This window comes from Nicotiana sylvestris, chromosome 5, assembly GCF_000393655.2.
Source record: "Nicotiana sylvestris chromosome 5, ASM39365v2, whole genome shotgun sequence".
NCBI classification, from domain to species: domain Eukaryota; kingdom Viridiplantae; phylum Streptophyta; class Magnoliopsida; order Solanales; family Solanaceae; genus Nicotiana; species Nicotiana sylvestris.
Genome location: NC_091061.1, coordinates 146,137,852 through 146,153,361, shown reverse-complemented (window position 1 = coordinate 146,153,361; position 15,510 = coordinate 146,137,852).

Here is a 15,510-nt window from a genome sequence, read left to right as displayed (position 1 = left end):
CGAGTATCAAGAAGACTTGGAAAAATCTAAAGCTGGTCTAGCGAGAATCTAGGTGAAATGGATAAAGAAGGCAGAAGAGCGAGCACGGTCTATGCAACAAATGAAGAGGGACTACGAAAGGAGCATCTCTCTATTGAGAGAAACAATATCCACTCTCGAAGAGCGGACCTTCAGACAAGCCCGAGATGCCAGAGCAGATAGGAAGCGCTACTATGATCTAATGGCCCGAATGGAGAAACAGATGAATGAGTTTCAGGATCAACTCCTTTACAACGCGCAAATGTTGGGGACGCGGAATCAACAAATAGAGCGATTGCTTATGGAAAGGGACAGAATCAAGGGAAGAATCGACGATATCGGGCACTACATCACCATAAAGTGCCTAGCTTGTGAGGATATGTCCCGTACCACCTTCTTTGCTTCAATAATGATTTATGTCCACCAGATCATGGAAGATTTGAAAGATCTGCAAAGGGGCCTTGCACCAAAACCCACGGCGAGGCCAAACGACGCCCCGCGGGCGCCAAAATTCAAAACTCTGAAACATTCATAGTTTGAGTCTGTATTTTCCTTGTCTTCAGAGTCTGATTGTCCGCTGGAGTTTGTATTTCCCTTTTTTGGCATAAAAGTCTGTAGTCTATATCAAGTTTGTCAATTTCCTTTCAAAAATGTTTTGTCTTGTAATAAAACGTTTTGCTAGTAAAGGTTGAAAAATCCAAAAATGGTGTCTTTATTTTCTTCACTTGTGGCAGAACTACGCCCGATCTGATTCATGCGGGGGCATGATACGTAGGCAATCCACATAAGATTCGACCACCACTAAAAAAAGGAAAAGTTTAGAGGCACTTAAAAGAAGTCGGAATGACGCATGCAGTCAGAACAAAGACATGATGGAAATGGTTAAACTGCTTAGGAACATTGCATCCCCAAAGTGAAATTGCAATATGTGTTAAACTCTAACGCTAACAAGTTTGTTGTTGATCCAGAGATTTTGAAATAGTTAGCTCGTTAGAACGTTCTGGCAAATTACCATTACCACACAAGATCTAAAGGGCCCATTCCGAAAAGTATGTCTGGTTCGAATAAAAGTGTTGAAGAAGAAAAGACGGAGATGCAAATGATGAAGGAGGAAGTAGACAGGTTGAGACAAGAGATAGCTGGGATGCACCTAGCCTGGGCTAGGGGACAAACATCACCAACACCTCCCCCTACTCCTACCCTCTCACCGGCTCGGACTCCGGAACACCTTCCCACTGGTCCATCAACGAGCTTCCCCATTGCCCAATACTATCAGGGGGAAACATCCTATAATCCCCAAGCTCCACCACCCAAACAAAACCCTCCTCCACCAACTGTTCCTGTTTTCGTGGCACCTCCACCTGCCACATTGCAAAAATCATCCGATGAACCAATGTTTCAGGTTTACGACAACCAATACTATCCTCCTGAACTCACCTTCAAAGCACCCGAGCCATACACTTACACCCCTCACCTTCAGCTCCCGGCAAAAACTGAGAGGCCGGCTAAGAATCCGGAGTAGGACAAAGTGCTTCATAAAGTGAAAAGCCTGGAGCAATCCTTCAGGAATATGCATGGATTGGGCAGCCAAGTTAGTGTGGCCTACAAAGATCTGTGTCCCTTCCCCGATGTTCAATTTCCGGTAGGTTTTAAGATGCCAAAGTTTGATCTATATGAGGGACATGGTGATCCCATGGCACATCTACGAGGTTTATGTAGTAAGATGAGAGGGGCAGGTGGAAAGGATGAGCTGCTGATAGCTTATTTCGGTCAAAGTTTAAGCGGGTCCACACTGGAATGGTACACGAGGCAGGATCCTAGCAGGTGGTATACTTGGGACGATCTAGCACAAGCATTTACAGGTCACTTCCAGTACAACCTTGAGATCGTCCCTGACCGTCTCACACTGTTGAAACTTGAGAAAAATCCTGGAGAGAGCTTTAAGAAATTCGGATTCCTTTGGAGAGAACAAGCAGCAAGAGTCGATCCACCAATGAGGGAAGGTGAAATGGTGGACTACTTCTTACAAACTTTGGAGCCAACTTACTTTGGTCACCTGGTGATGTCAGTCGGTAAATCTTTCAACGAAGTAGTAAAAATGGGCGGTATGGTTGAAGAGGGACTCAAGTCCAACAAGATAATGAGCTATTCGGCAATCAAGGCCACAACTCAGGCTATCCAAAGCGGCACGGGAGGTGCGCTTGGGAAAAAAAGAGAGAGGAGGTCGCGACAGTCGAAGCAGGTACTTTGTCCAGATCCAGAGGTCCTTCCCCTCACTACCAACCCAGACCCCATCACCCAAATTACCCACACACTCCATACAACCCTCCACAACCCTATTATCCACCAAAGCCACATTTCTCCGTCCATCACGCCCAAACTCACACCTAGCCTACGGCTCGCCCACAATGGTGTGCGCCGTTTCCCCAGAATACGTATCCACCTCCACAAAACACATACCCACCTCCGCAAAGCACATATCCACCACTAAGGGCCTACAGGAATCCTTCAGGGCCAGGCTTCCGCGGAAATCAGGCTTTCAAGAATGAAAGGGTGCACAGGCAGAGAGCATTCACTCCGCTGGGAGAAACCTATACTACTCTGTTCCACAAATTGAAGCAATTAGGCCTATTGAGTCCTGTTGAGCCCAAATTGCCAAGTCTCCTTCCCAAAAATCTGGACCACTCGGTAAGTTGTGAATATTGTTCGGGGGATCCCGGGCATGATACTGAGAAGTGTTGGAAGTTAAAAACTGTCGTACAAGATCTTATTGACACAAATAGGATCGAGGTTCAGGCACCAGAGGCACCCAACATCAATGAGAACCCATTGCCGGTGCACCATGAGGCCCACATGATCGAACTAGTACACGAAGGAGGGGAGCCCAAGAAACCCTCACAAATGGTAATGATGATTCGTGCCAGTCCAAACGAAAAGCCGACCAGTGGAAAGGCAGTGGTACAGTTGGGAAGGGTAGATGACAAGCCAGTTGTGGTAATGGGGAAGGTTCGTCTATTGTTGCGAAGAAGCTAGAGCCGGTCAAGGTAGTGCTGCAGGGAGTACCAAGCACACTAGTGTTAGTTGTGAAGGGGGCCTGCGTAGAACCAGTTGTTATCAGGCCAGTAATGCAGTTGCCGATAACAAGTGAGAAAGCTGTGCCATGGAGCTACAGTCAAGTGATGGTGATGCATAAGGGGAAGGAGGTTGTGTAAGAAGTATGCGAGGCCCAGGGGTTAACTCGTTCGGGAAGCTGTTTTGCTCCCGCAGAATTGAGAAGGGCCAATCCTATAACAATAAAGAAGCCAGTGACGGAGGAAGAAGCAGAGTAGTTTTTGAAAAAGATGAAGGCACAGGACTATTCCATTGTAGAGCAGTTGAGGAAGACTCCGGCCCAAATTTCGTTGCTATCCTTGTTGATCCATTCAAGCGATCATTGTCGGGCATTAATGAAGATTCTGAACGAAGCCCATGTTCCGGACAAAATCTCAGTGAACCATTTGGAGAAAATAGTGCACAAAATCTTCGAGGTAAATCGAGTGACATTTTCTGATGATGAGTTGCCAGTAGAGGGTACAGAACACAACAAAGCTCTCTATTTGACTGCGAAATGCGAAGACTCGGTTGTCACTCGAGTACTGATTGATAATGGGTCCAGTGCCAATATCTGTTCTTTGGCCACTCTGAACAAACTGAAAGTTGATAATGATAGGATTCACAAGAACATCGTCTGCGTCCGAGGTTTTGATGGGGTTGGTACTGACACAGTAGGTGATATCATGCTGGAATTGACAATTGGTCCGGTCGAGTTCACCATGGAATTTCAAGTGATAGATGTGGCGGTGTTGTATAATCTTCTGTTGGGGCGACCCTGGATCCATGCAGCCAAAGCAGTGCCTTCTACACTGCATCAGACGATCAAATTTGAATGGGATAGACAAGAGATTGTGGTACACGGGGATGACGGTACAGGCGCCGTTAGTGATGCCATTGTGCCCTTCATAGAAACCAATGATGATAAGGGCCCATCAGTTTACCAGGTTTTTGACACAGTCTTAGTGGACAAAATTCCTGAGGGCGGGGGCCTTCCACTTCCCAGAATAGCAGCTGCAACCTTCATGATAGCCTCGGAAATGTTAAACAGCGGGTTTGTACCAGGAAAAGGTTTGGGGGTTGATCTGCAGGGTACTGTCCAGCCAGTTTCTTTGCCCAAGAACCTGGATACTTTCGGGCTAGGATTCAAGCTTACGGCAGCAGATGTAAGGCGGGCCCAAAAATTGAAAAAGAAAGTTTGGGTTCTTCTTAAGCCAGTTCCACATCTTTCCAGATCCTTTTCCAGAGCAGGTAGCGGAAGGTTGTCAGTCCCCAAAATTATCGGACCTCTGATTGGGCCAGACGAAGATTTGAATGAGGGCTTTGAAAGGCTGTTCGCCGAAGTCAACATGATAGAAGACGGAGAAGGTTCCAGTAAGGCAGACATACAGTTTGTGGGGCCTAGAGCCAATGTCAACAATTGGACAGCTACTCCTCTTCCTACTCGGAGGGAGTCTTGGTAGTGGGCTCTGATTTTTCTTTCTTGTCTTTCTGGATTATTCCAGGGTTGTAATCTAGTTTTGTTTTGTATTCGGCAAAGTGTGAAGCTCTGTTATCTCGTATTTTAATAAAGTGAAAGCTTTTGTTCTTCTTATTTTGTTTTAACTTTGTTTTCTTCTTTTCTCTTTCTGAACAGTTCTCTTTTTATTGGTTCTAATGACATGGCATGCACAACGGATCTTCAACCCAGTCTAAAAAATCAATCTGCTTCCGAACTAATTACAAGAGGTCGATTATAATGATGAATCGGAATACGATGAGGATGAAGCCTTCGAAGAGATAAACAGAGAGATAAGTCAGTTTGAAGAGAAATCTAAGCCCAATTTGAATGACACCGAAGCTGTCAATTTAGGGGACATAGACAATGTCCGAGAGACTAAGATAAGTGTCCACCTCGAGCCAAAAATCAGGGAATAACTAGTCAAAACACTCATTGAATTCAAAGATGTTTTTGCATGGTCGTACGATGACATACCGGGCTTAAGCACCGATCTAGTGGTTCACAAATTGCCCATTGCCCTCCCGTCAAGCAGAAATTGAGGAAGTTGAAGATAGATATGAGTGTGAAGATTAAAGAAGAATTAACCAAGCAGCTGCAAGCAAAGGTTATTCGGGTCACTCGATATCCTGATTGGTTTGCTAATGTGGTGCCAGTGCCGAAGAAAGATGGGAAGATCAGAGTGTGTCTCGATTACCGCAATTTGAACAGGGCAAGCCCCAAGGACAAATTTCCATTACCCAACATCCATATCTTGATCGATAACTGTGCTGGACGCGAGATCGGGTCTTTTGTAGATTGCTATGCGGGGTATCATCAGATTCTGATGGATGAAGAAGACGCGGAAAAGACGGCTTTCATTACGCCATGGGGGACTTATTGCTACCGAGTAATGTCATTTGGTTTGAAGAACGCTAGGGCAACGTACATGAGAGCAATGACTACTATGTTTCATGACATGATACACAAAGAGATTGAGGTATACGTGGACGATGTGATCATAAAATCCAAGCATCAGGAAGACCACGTAGCAGACATGAGGAAGTTTTTCCAAAGACTTCGAAGGTATGATATTAAGCTCAACCCGGCCAAATGTGCATTTGGTGTTCCATCTGGAAAGTTGTTGGGATTCATCGTCAGTCTGCGAGGTATTGAGTTGGACCCGTCAAAGATCAAATCCATCCAAGAGTTGCCACCGCCGAAGAACAAAACACAAGTAATGAGTCTGTTGGGAAGGTTGAATTATATCAGCAGGTTTATCGCTCAACTCACAGCGACTTGTGAACCCATCTTTCGACTACTGAAGAAAAATGCCGCGATAGAATGGACGGTAGAATGTCAGGAGGCATTTGACCAAATCAAAGGATATTTATCAAATCCACCTATGTTGGTTCCACCTGAGCCGGGGAGACCGTTAATTCTTTATCTAACGGTCCTGGAGAATTCGTTTGGCTGCGTACTGGGGTAACACGACATTACAGGAAGGAAGGAGCAAGCCATCTATTATCTCAGCAAGAAGTTTACAGGCTATGAGGTTAAGTACACTCAACTCGAGAAGACATGTTGCGCCCTAACTTGGGTGGCCCAGAAATTGAAGCATTATCGTCGTCATATACTACTTATCTCATTTCACGCTTGGACCCACTGAAGTATATTTTCCAGAAGCCTATGCCCACAGGGAGGTTAGAGAAATGGCAATTATTACTCACGGAGTTCGACATCGTCTATGTGACGAGGACGGCCATGAAAGCCCAAGCACTAGCCGATCACTTGGCTGGGAATCCTGTTGATGAAGAATACGAGCCATTGAGGACGTATTTTCCTGATGAAGATGTGATGCATATAGATAAGTTGGATTTATCTGAGGAACCAGGTTGGGAGCTCTTCTTTGATGGAGCCGCAAATGCGAAAGGAGTTGGAATATGAGCGGTACTTATTTCTGAAATAGGACATCATTATCCTGTTACGGCACAACTACGTTTCTATTGTACCAATAACATGGCTGAATGTGAGGCATGCATTTTGGGCTTACGGTTAGCTGCAGACATGGATGTCCAGGACGTCTTGGTCTTGGGAGACTCGGACCTCCTGGTGCATCAAATCCAGGGTGAATGGGAAACACGGGATTTGAAGCTCGTACCATATCGACAATGTTTGCATGATCTGAGCAAGCGATTTCGATCAGTGGAGTTCAGACACATCTTAAGAGTTCACAATGAGGTTGCCGATGCTTTGGCCACTTTAGCATCGATGTTGCACCACTCAGACAAAATTCATGTTGACCCGTTGCATATCCAGATTCGTGATCAGCATGCTTATTGCAACATGATAGAGGAAGAAATGGATGGCGAGCCATGGTTCTATGATGTTAAGGAATACCTCAGGATGGGGATATACCCGGAGCAGGCCACCGGAGATCAAAAGAGAACCATTCGGCGATTGGCCAATGGATTTTTCCTCAGTGGAGGAGTGTTGTACAAAAGAACACCAGATTTGGGATTGTTGAGATGTATAGATGCTAGTCAAGCCGCGACAGTTATGACAGAGGTACATGCTGGAGTTTGTGGGCCACATATGAGCGGATATTTGTTGGCGAAGAAGATTCTTCGAGCAGGGTACTATTGGCTCACTATGGAGCGTGATTGTATCAATTGCGTACGAAAATGCAATCAGTGTTAGATACACGGAGATTTGATTCATTCTCCACCGACAGAATTACATACAATGTCAGCACCATGGCCATTTGTTGCTTGGGGCATGGATGTCATTGGACCTATTGAGTCGGCGGCTACCAACGGTCATAGGTTCATTCTGGTGACCATCGATTATTTCACTAAGTGGGTTGAAGCTAAAACTTTCAAGTCGGTAACCAAGAAGGCAGTGATAGATTTTGTTCACACCCATATCATCTGTAGATTTGGAATCCCAAAGGTGATCATCACGGATAATGGTACCAATCTTAACAGCAATTTGATGAAAGAAGTATGTCGACAGTTTAAGATTGCACACCGTAATTCCACCCTATATCGCCCCAAGGCGAATGGAGCGGTCAAGGCGGCCAAGAAGAACATAAAGAAAATACTGAGGAAGATGATAGAAGGATCCAGACAATGGCATGAGAAATTACCATTTGCATTATTGGGTTATCGCACTACTGTTCGTACTTCAGTAGGTGCAACTCCTTATTTGTTGGTATACGGAACTGAAGCAGTGATACCGGCGGAAGTTGAAATTCCATCCCTTCAGATTGTCGCTGAGGCTGAGATTGATGATGACGAGTGGGTCAAAGCCCGTTTGGAGCAGTTGAACCTAATTGATGAAAAGAGATTGGCAGTTGTGTGTCATGGCCAGTTGTATCAAAAGAGAATGGCAAGAGCATACAACAAAAAGGTGCGTCCCCGGAAATTTGAAGTGGGCCAGCAAGTGCTGAAACGCATCCTCCCACATTAGGCTGAGGCAAAGGGCAAGTTCGCCTCGAATTGGCAAAGGCCATTCATTGTAACCAAAGTGTTGTCCAATGACGCTTTATGTTTAACAGATATCGAAGGGAAATGCGTCGACATGGCTATCAATTCTGACGCAGTTAAGAGATATTATGTATGATTTTCTTAATTGTAATTGTTGTTTGTTTGTATTTGGCATTTATCGGAAAATGAAATGACGGAGGCAATTCTTTCTTCTATCCAAACACTTTAACTTTTGCTTCCCCTTTTGAGCCTTATTTTTTTCATACCCCTCTTTTGGAATCAGTAATGAAAATGAACGAAAAAGAGAAGAGAAAAATAATGATAATAAAGACAAAAGAAAGTCACAAGCAAAACAAAGGAATTGGGAAATACGTTTGACCTGATTCCTCAAAGAAGGATACGTAGGCGCCTCACGACTCGGTCATAGTGTAACATAGTGTGCATAGTGTAACATAGTATAACATAGTATGCCAAAATGTAACAAAAAATAAAAATCCCCAAGCAAGAAGAACTAAGGCAGAAGTTTGTGTTTGTAATTTTGGAAAGAAAGTTTGATTTCAAGAGTTGTACTATTTTACCCATCAAAATTATTTTGAACTCTTGATACCCCTTTTCTTTAGCCATACACAAAAAACCATATTGATGTCCAAAAAAGACCTCCCGATTAGCCTCCGAGAAGTGCCAAGTCAAGCAAACGAAAGTCGGAAATAACACTCTGATCCCCAGCAGAGAAAAGGATCATAAACTGGAAATGAATTGATAGCCGAAAAGAATCCCCAGCAAAGAGAGTCATATCGGCAACACTCCAATCCCCAGCTGAAAAATAAAATAAAATGAGAGAGTCTTATCGGTGAAAACCTTCACAGGCACCATAAGGCGACGGGAGTTGAGAGAAATGAGACAGTCTTATTAGTGAAAACCCCTCGAAGGGCACTATGAGGCGACAAGGCAAGATTGGCGGAAATGGTCCGCATTTGGCAAAGAGTTGAGTACTTGTTTATCCCCAGCAAGATAAGGCCGTCCGAGAGATTGATTGATATAAATAGACTGAGTTGATTAATCCGGAATGCACGACATGATCGTTGGGATCGGTTGTATCATTCAGGTAAGTTCTTTTCTTTCTTTTTCCCTAGCATTTGTTCAGAAAGACTTCTTCTTTTTCTATTTTTTGAAATCATCACTTTTTCATTTCTTGGTTTAAAAACTTTACCTCCCCAGCAGTTTGTTTTTGAAAAGGATTTTCAGAGCTTACTACCAGTGGCCAAAATGGTGCAAAGCAAAATGCGAATAGGACAGGCCAAAGGTAAGACGACAAAGCAAAAAGAAGTTGGTCGCAAGACCAAATGATGAATGGGTCTAGATCCCAAGAGGACCAAATTTCCAGGGAAAGTTGGAGAAAAACGGAAAAGCAACAGTTAAAAGGTTATGAGGATCCCCAACAGATGTGCGAGATACAGGAATAACTCCGACAGATTCTCGACCAAGTTCCGCAATGGTCGGACAACACAGAGCGGGGAAGGAAGAGAAAAGAAAAAACCATCACTAGCAGAAGTATCATCCCCAACAAATAATATCATCCCCAGCAAATTTTGTAGCAAAACAGGGAAAGGAAAAAGGGAAAAACCATCCCCAGCAAAAGTGGCACAACCACTCACCACGTTTTAAACTAACAAATTTTTCTTTGATTTGAAGCAGGGAAAGGAAATGTTATTGACAGCGGGAAGACATGGCCACAAAGAAGATTATCAAACTGGGGCAGAAAATTTTCTCTCATTACGAAAATTTTCTTGAAATCAGATACCCACTTGGGGAAGATGGAAGATAACACAAGTTTTGAAAGAAGTGGAATTCCCCGCAGTATACGAGAGAAGGCGATGCAAGTTTTTAAGAAAGCAATCTTGGAAGAAGCAAGATAACCCGAGTTTTAAGGGTAGTGGTCCGTGAATCAGTGCCATCCCCACCAGTGTTAGAGGGAGGAAAGTAACTAGTCTTAAAGAAGGAAGATAATTCCCCAGCAGTGTTATCCCCGGCAGGTTTCAGAGAAGTGAAAAGACCAGCTTGAGGAAAGTAGTTCCAAGTGGAAGGAAGGCACCAACTTTAAAGGAAGTAGTCTTAGAAGTAGAAAAAAGACATATTTTTTGAATAGAACACCGGTGTTATCCCCAGCAGTTTTCGGAGGAATAAGACACCAGTTTTGAGGGAAGCAGTTGAAAGAAGATGATTCACGTTAGAAGAAAAATGGTTCGGGAGGCAGGAAGGAACAACATCAAAAAAACGCATTTTTTAAGAAGTTGTTGGAGTCAGGAGCCCGCCTGGAGAATGGAGGCTGATTTACTTTCAAAGTTGTTGTTGGAGTCAGGAGCCTGCCTGGAGAATGGAGGCTAATTTATTTTAAAAGTTGCTGATGAAGTCAGGAGCCCGCCTGGAGAATGGAGGCTGAATTATCTTTAAATTGTTGTTGGAGTCAGGAGCCCGCCTGGAGAATGGAGGCTGATTTACTTTCAAAGTTGTTGTTGGAGTCAGGAGCCCGCCTGGAGAATGAAGGCCGATTTATTTTCATAATTGTTGTTGGAGTCAGGAGCCCGCCTGAAGAATGGAGGCTGATTTATTTTCAAAGTTGCTGATGAAGTCAGGAGCCGCCTGAAGAATGGAGGCTGAATTATCTTTAAATTATTGTTGGAGTCAGGAGCCCGCCTGGAGAATGGAGGCTGATTTACTTTCAAAGTTGTTGTTGGAGTCAGGAGCCCGCCTGGAGAATAGAGGCTGATTTATTTTCAAATTTGCTGATGAAGTCAGGAGCCCGCCTGGAGAATGGAGGCTGAATTATTTTTGCTGATGAAGTCAGGAGCCCGCCTGAAGAATGGAGGCTGAATTATTTTTAAGTTGTTGTTGGAGTCAGGAGCCCGCCTGGAGAATGGAGGCTGATTTATTTTCAAAGTTGCTGATAAAGTCAGGAGCCCGCCTGGAGAATGGAGGCTGAATTATCTTTAAATTGTTGTTGGAGTCAGGAGCCCGCCTGGAGAATGGAGGCTGATTTACTTTCAAAGTTGATGTTGGAGTCAGGAGCCCGCCTAGAGAATGGTGGCTGATTTATTTTCAAAATTGCTGATGAAGTCAGGAGCCCGCCTGGAAAATGGAGGCTGAATTATTTTTGCTAATGAAGTCAGGAGCCCGCCCGGAGAATGGAGGCTACATTAGCTTTACATTTCAAGTTGGAATCAGGAGCCCGCCTGTAGAACAGAGGAATACATTTTAAGTTTGAAGTCAGGAGCCCACCTGTAGAACAGAGGACTATACTCAAATACAAGTCAGAAGGCAATAATACGGAGGGTTACAACAAAATAACCCCAGCATAAAATCCACCGCAGAAAGCAGAACGCAAGGCAATAAGAGCAAGACGGGAATGGATAAGATTTTGGAATTCCTAGTTTAGTCTAGCTTCTTGTTTTTCTTTTAGCAACGGTGTAATAAGGAGATTGGAAAGCAGTAGTGATAGCATGCAGCAGCAGTAACAGCAAAATTGCAGTCCCATGGCAGTCCCAGCTACCAAAACTTTCCGAACTACATTGACCTGATTTCTTTTTAGCCAAGGATATGTAGGAAACCTTTGAAGCAGAGGTTCGGTTAAATCTTTTCAAAAAATGCTTCACACGGAGTATTCCAACAGGCAAAAATCGCTCGTATCCGCTCACTTTATCTTTGCACGAAAACTCTTCGAGTTTACGAGCAAAGAGGGGCAGCTGTGAGCACGTGATTTTTGCCCTATATGAGAATTACTCCCAAAAAATTCAAAATAAAATAATTTTGTTTGTTTGCAATTGTTGCGAATTTGTGTCATTTTTCTTGTATTGTTTGCATTTGTCCGTGCATGTTTATTTGTTAAATTAATAAAAAATACAAAAATATGTTGCATTTTTATTTAAGATTTAATTCTACAATTAGAAGTAATTAAGTGTTTTACAAAATGAAAAAATCACAAAAAATATGTACTTTGCATTTTTAGCATTTAATGTCCAAATCGTGTGATTTTATTTTTAATTGGTATTTAATTGTGTGTGTTAATTATTATTAAAAGTTAATTAGTGTTTTTTATAATTTAATTTAGTTCTATAAGTTAATTTAGGTTTTTTCGTTTTGGGAAAAGAAATTTAAAAAAAAGGAAATAAGAAAAAAAAAACAAGTAGAAAAGAACAAAAAAAATAGGGAAATCGGACTGGACCAACGTATTGGGCCAGTTTTTAGCCCAAATCAACACTATCCCACCCGGTCCAAATCTTCAGGTCTCACAGGATGATGAAACGACGTAGTATAGGAGCCAAACGACGTAGTATAGATTGTGGGCAATCAATCTTAGCCATTCAATACACATTGATCCAACGGCTCAAAACACACCCCTATATCCATTGACTTAACCCGACCCATTCCCCAACCCGGTCTCACCCGTTACTACACCCAAACGACACTGTTTACTTCAAGAGAATTAATCCGAGTCGTTGATCTCATCAGATCAAACGGCCAGGTTTTAATCTCACACCTAGTATATATTCCTATACCTTACCCCCCCCATAGCCAAACCCACCCCATCGTCTCCAAACTCAGAGACGAACACCTCCTCTCAAACCCTAGCAGCCGCCACCCCTCCCCTTCACCGTAAACCCGGCGGCAACGACGCCGTCGGCCGTGAAATTCACACCACTGAACCACCTAACCAGCCTCAACATAGATCCAGTACCCGTTTGTTTCGAATCAACCTCAATCTTTATTTGAAGATTCGAGCAAAACCTGGACCTACCCCAATCCGCCCTGAAATCACACCCAATAATCTCCTTGACCTCCTCGTCGCTAATCCCTAACCAGATTGGCTCGAATTCGAGTAAAGGCTCATCGAATGGCGGATCTAGGGCTCGACAGTTCGAGACTGTTTCGAAGCTATCAGGGTCGAACGATTCCTGGTTAGTATTATAAGTCTATTTATGATGAAATAGACGTATAATACTAACCGGAACTCAAGTTCGAAAGGACATATGGTTGAAATCCAAGAAAAGAACAGTGAGTTCTTCTTAACTTCTTCTTTTCCTCTTTTTCTATGTGTTTGTTTGTCTGTGTGATTAGTCGCTTCTTTAGGGTTTTCGGGTTAAGTTAATCCAGTATATATATTCTGTTTCTTTTTCTAATTTTGGTTAGTTTAAATATTCCAATGTTGGTTTGAGTAGTTCAATCAATTCTTCGTTTACCTAAATTAGGTTCATTATAATTCAACTTTTGTTCGTTATTTTCCAGTTTTCTCCATCAGTTTATGTTCTGTCAATTAATAACATAGGTTATAAATAGTTTCGTCGATTAGTTCGTTCTTGTTTGTAGACCAGTAAGTTCATAAAATGGTTTAATGTCATGTGGTGTGTGTGCTTGATCTGTGGACACTTAGCTTCAGGGCATTGTCAATAGGTTGACAATGAACCTGCATTCATATTCATTTTGATTCAGTTTTCAGTTTCAGTTTTAATGATTCTGTTGAGTTTTGTATTGTGATTTAAATTCAGTCCATGTGTTTCAATGAGAACTCAACCTTAGTCATTCAGTTGTTAGGAGAATTGGTTATAGCTGTTAGTCAGATTTAGTTTTAAATCATTGTTAGTTTGAACAGATTTTAGAGTTAAAAGGTTTTAAGATGGATGAATAGATTGTATTAGGGGCAGTAATATAAAAGGGTTTCAGGGATAAGTTGGGAATTGAAAACAGAAAGAAATGGGTAGTTTGAGTGTTCTGTCCACTAAGTATTAAAATACCATTAAACTAATACAATTGTTTAGTGCTAATGGGGAACAAGACATAATGGTGGGGGAAAGGTTTTAAAGAAAATGGATTAAGAAATAGGTGCCCATGCCTATTTGAATTTAAATAAAGAAAAGACAAGTGTAGTGGGGAACAAAACACTTGATAATGGGCTGTAAGGGAAGATGATGGGCAGAAAATCTGATAAGGTAAGGGGGGCAGGGTCAGTGTTTGGATATAAATAGAGTCAGTTATAGACAGAAGAGGGGGCTGAGTTTTTGGGAGAGGATAAAAGGATTTTCTGAAAAATCTGGAGGGAAATCTGAAGAGAGGAAAAAGTAATCTGAGAGGAACATTTTGAGTTTTGAATTAGTTCTAAGGGAGAGTTTAAAGATACTGTTCCATTGAGTTCTAGGCAGAATATAGATTCCAAGCACTGGTTCTTGCTCTTTTGATTGTTGAATCTATTTGGCAGTCCATTGATTCTGCTTCCGACCTTATCCGAGCTCAGTTTGTTCAATTACTGGGTGTTTGGTTTGCTGTTGGTATTGCTGGGAATTTTTGTTTCAACTGGTTTTCATGAGTTGATACTAGATATTGGTTACTGGTGCTGTTCTGCTGTATTGTTTTGCTACTGCTTCTGCTGATCCTTTTCTTCTTCTTCTTGTATTCCAATACCAGGTACACCACTGTAACTCTGGCATTTGTAAGTTAAAAACATGGAGGTCGAATATACGTGAAGAGTTGAAGTTTTGTTTTGGTTTCTATATGATTGATGTATTTAAATTATTCAGTCACTGATGTAGTATATAGATCCATGTAGTTAAGAACGAGCTTAATGGACTGTTAAAACCAATTGGAAGCTATAGTTGTTAGATTAGGTTCTATTAGTTCTGAGTATTTAGCTTGCACACCATTTGATAATTCGGATATCACTGCAGCAATTGAAAAGAAGAGAAGATTGTAAATGTAACTAGCATTGTTAGATAGCACCAGTCGTAGGCGTCAATTATGATTTTAGCATTTCTGATTGTGTTGTTCTGCTATTAAGTAATCACAGATTTCTCAAAACAATTAGTAATGGCTCACTAGTTTTGAAGCAGGAACATGTAATTCAGATTAAGGGTACTGATTGCACGTATTGGCGTTAATAAAGGTAGTGTTAAACCCAATTGGACTTGATACATGATATAAGCCACTTCCTATATGTAAATAACGAACAGTAGAATGAGTAGGAGTAATATTCGCTTTTTATTCATGCAACTGATGTTTTGACTTGGGACCTTGCCCTCAGCCGTTGTTTAATTGGGCTCACATTTTGGCCCAAGCTGGCGTTTGTACTGATTCCTTACACGTACTGTAGAAAGGCCCAAATCCGTTGAATGATTTGAACTCATGCGCCCATGAACCCCAGTTATAACAAATCTTACTGTACCGGACTTTGTGAATTAAGTTGATTGAGTAGGAGTTCAAATTCCTTTAAAGATAAATAAGAAAAAATGTAGTCACTTTAGGATTGTCCTTTCAAATAAATGAGATGAGCCTCGCCTAGTAAAACTCAACGATTGCGGGGCCCTCACGACTGTATATATATTAATTACTTAGAACTCGGGATCGGCCTCTTAGCAAATTTCACGGCCTTTTTTTTTTCAAAAGTAATAACGC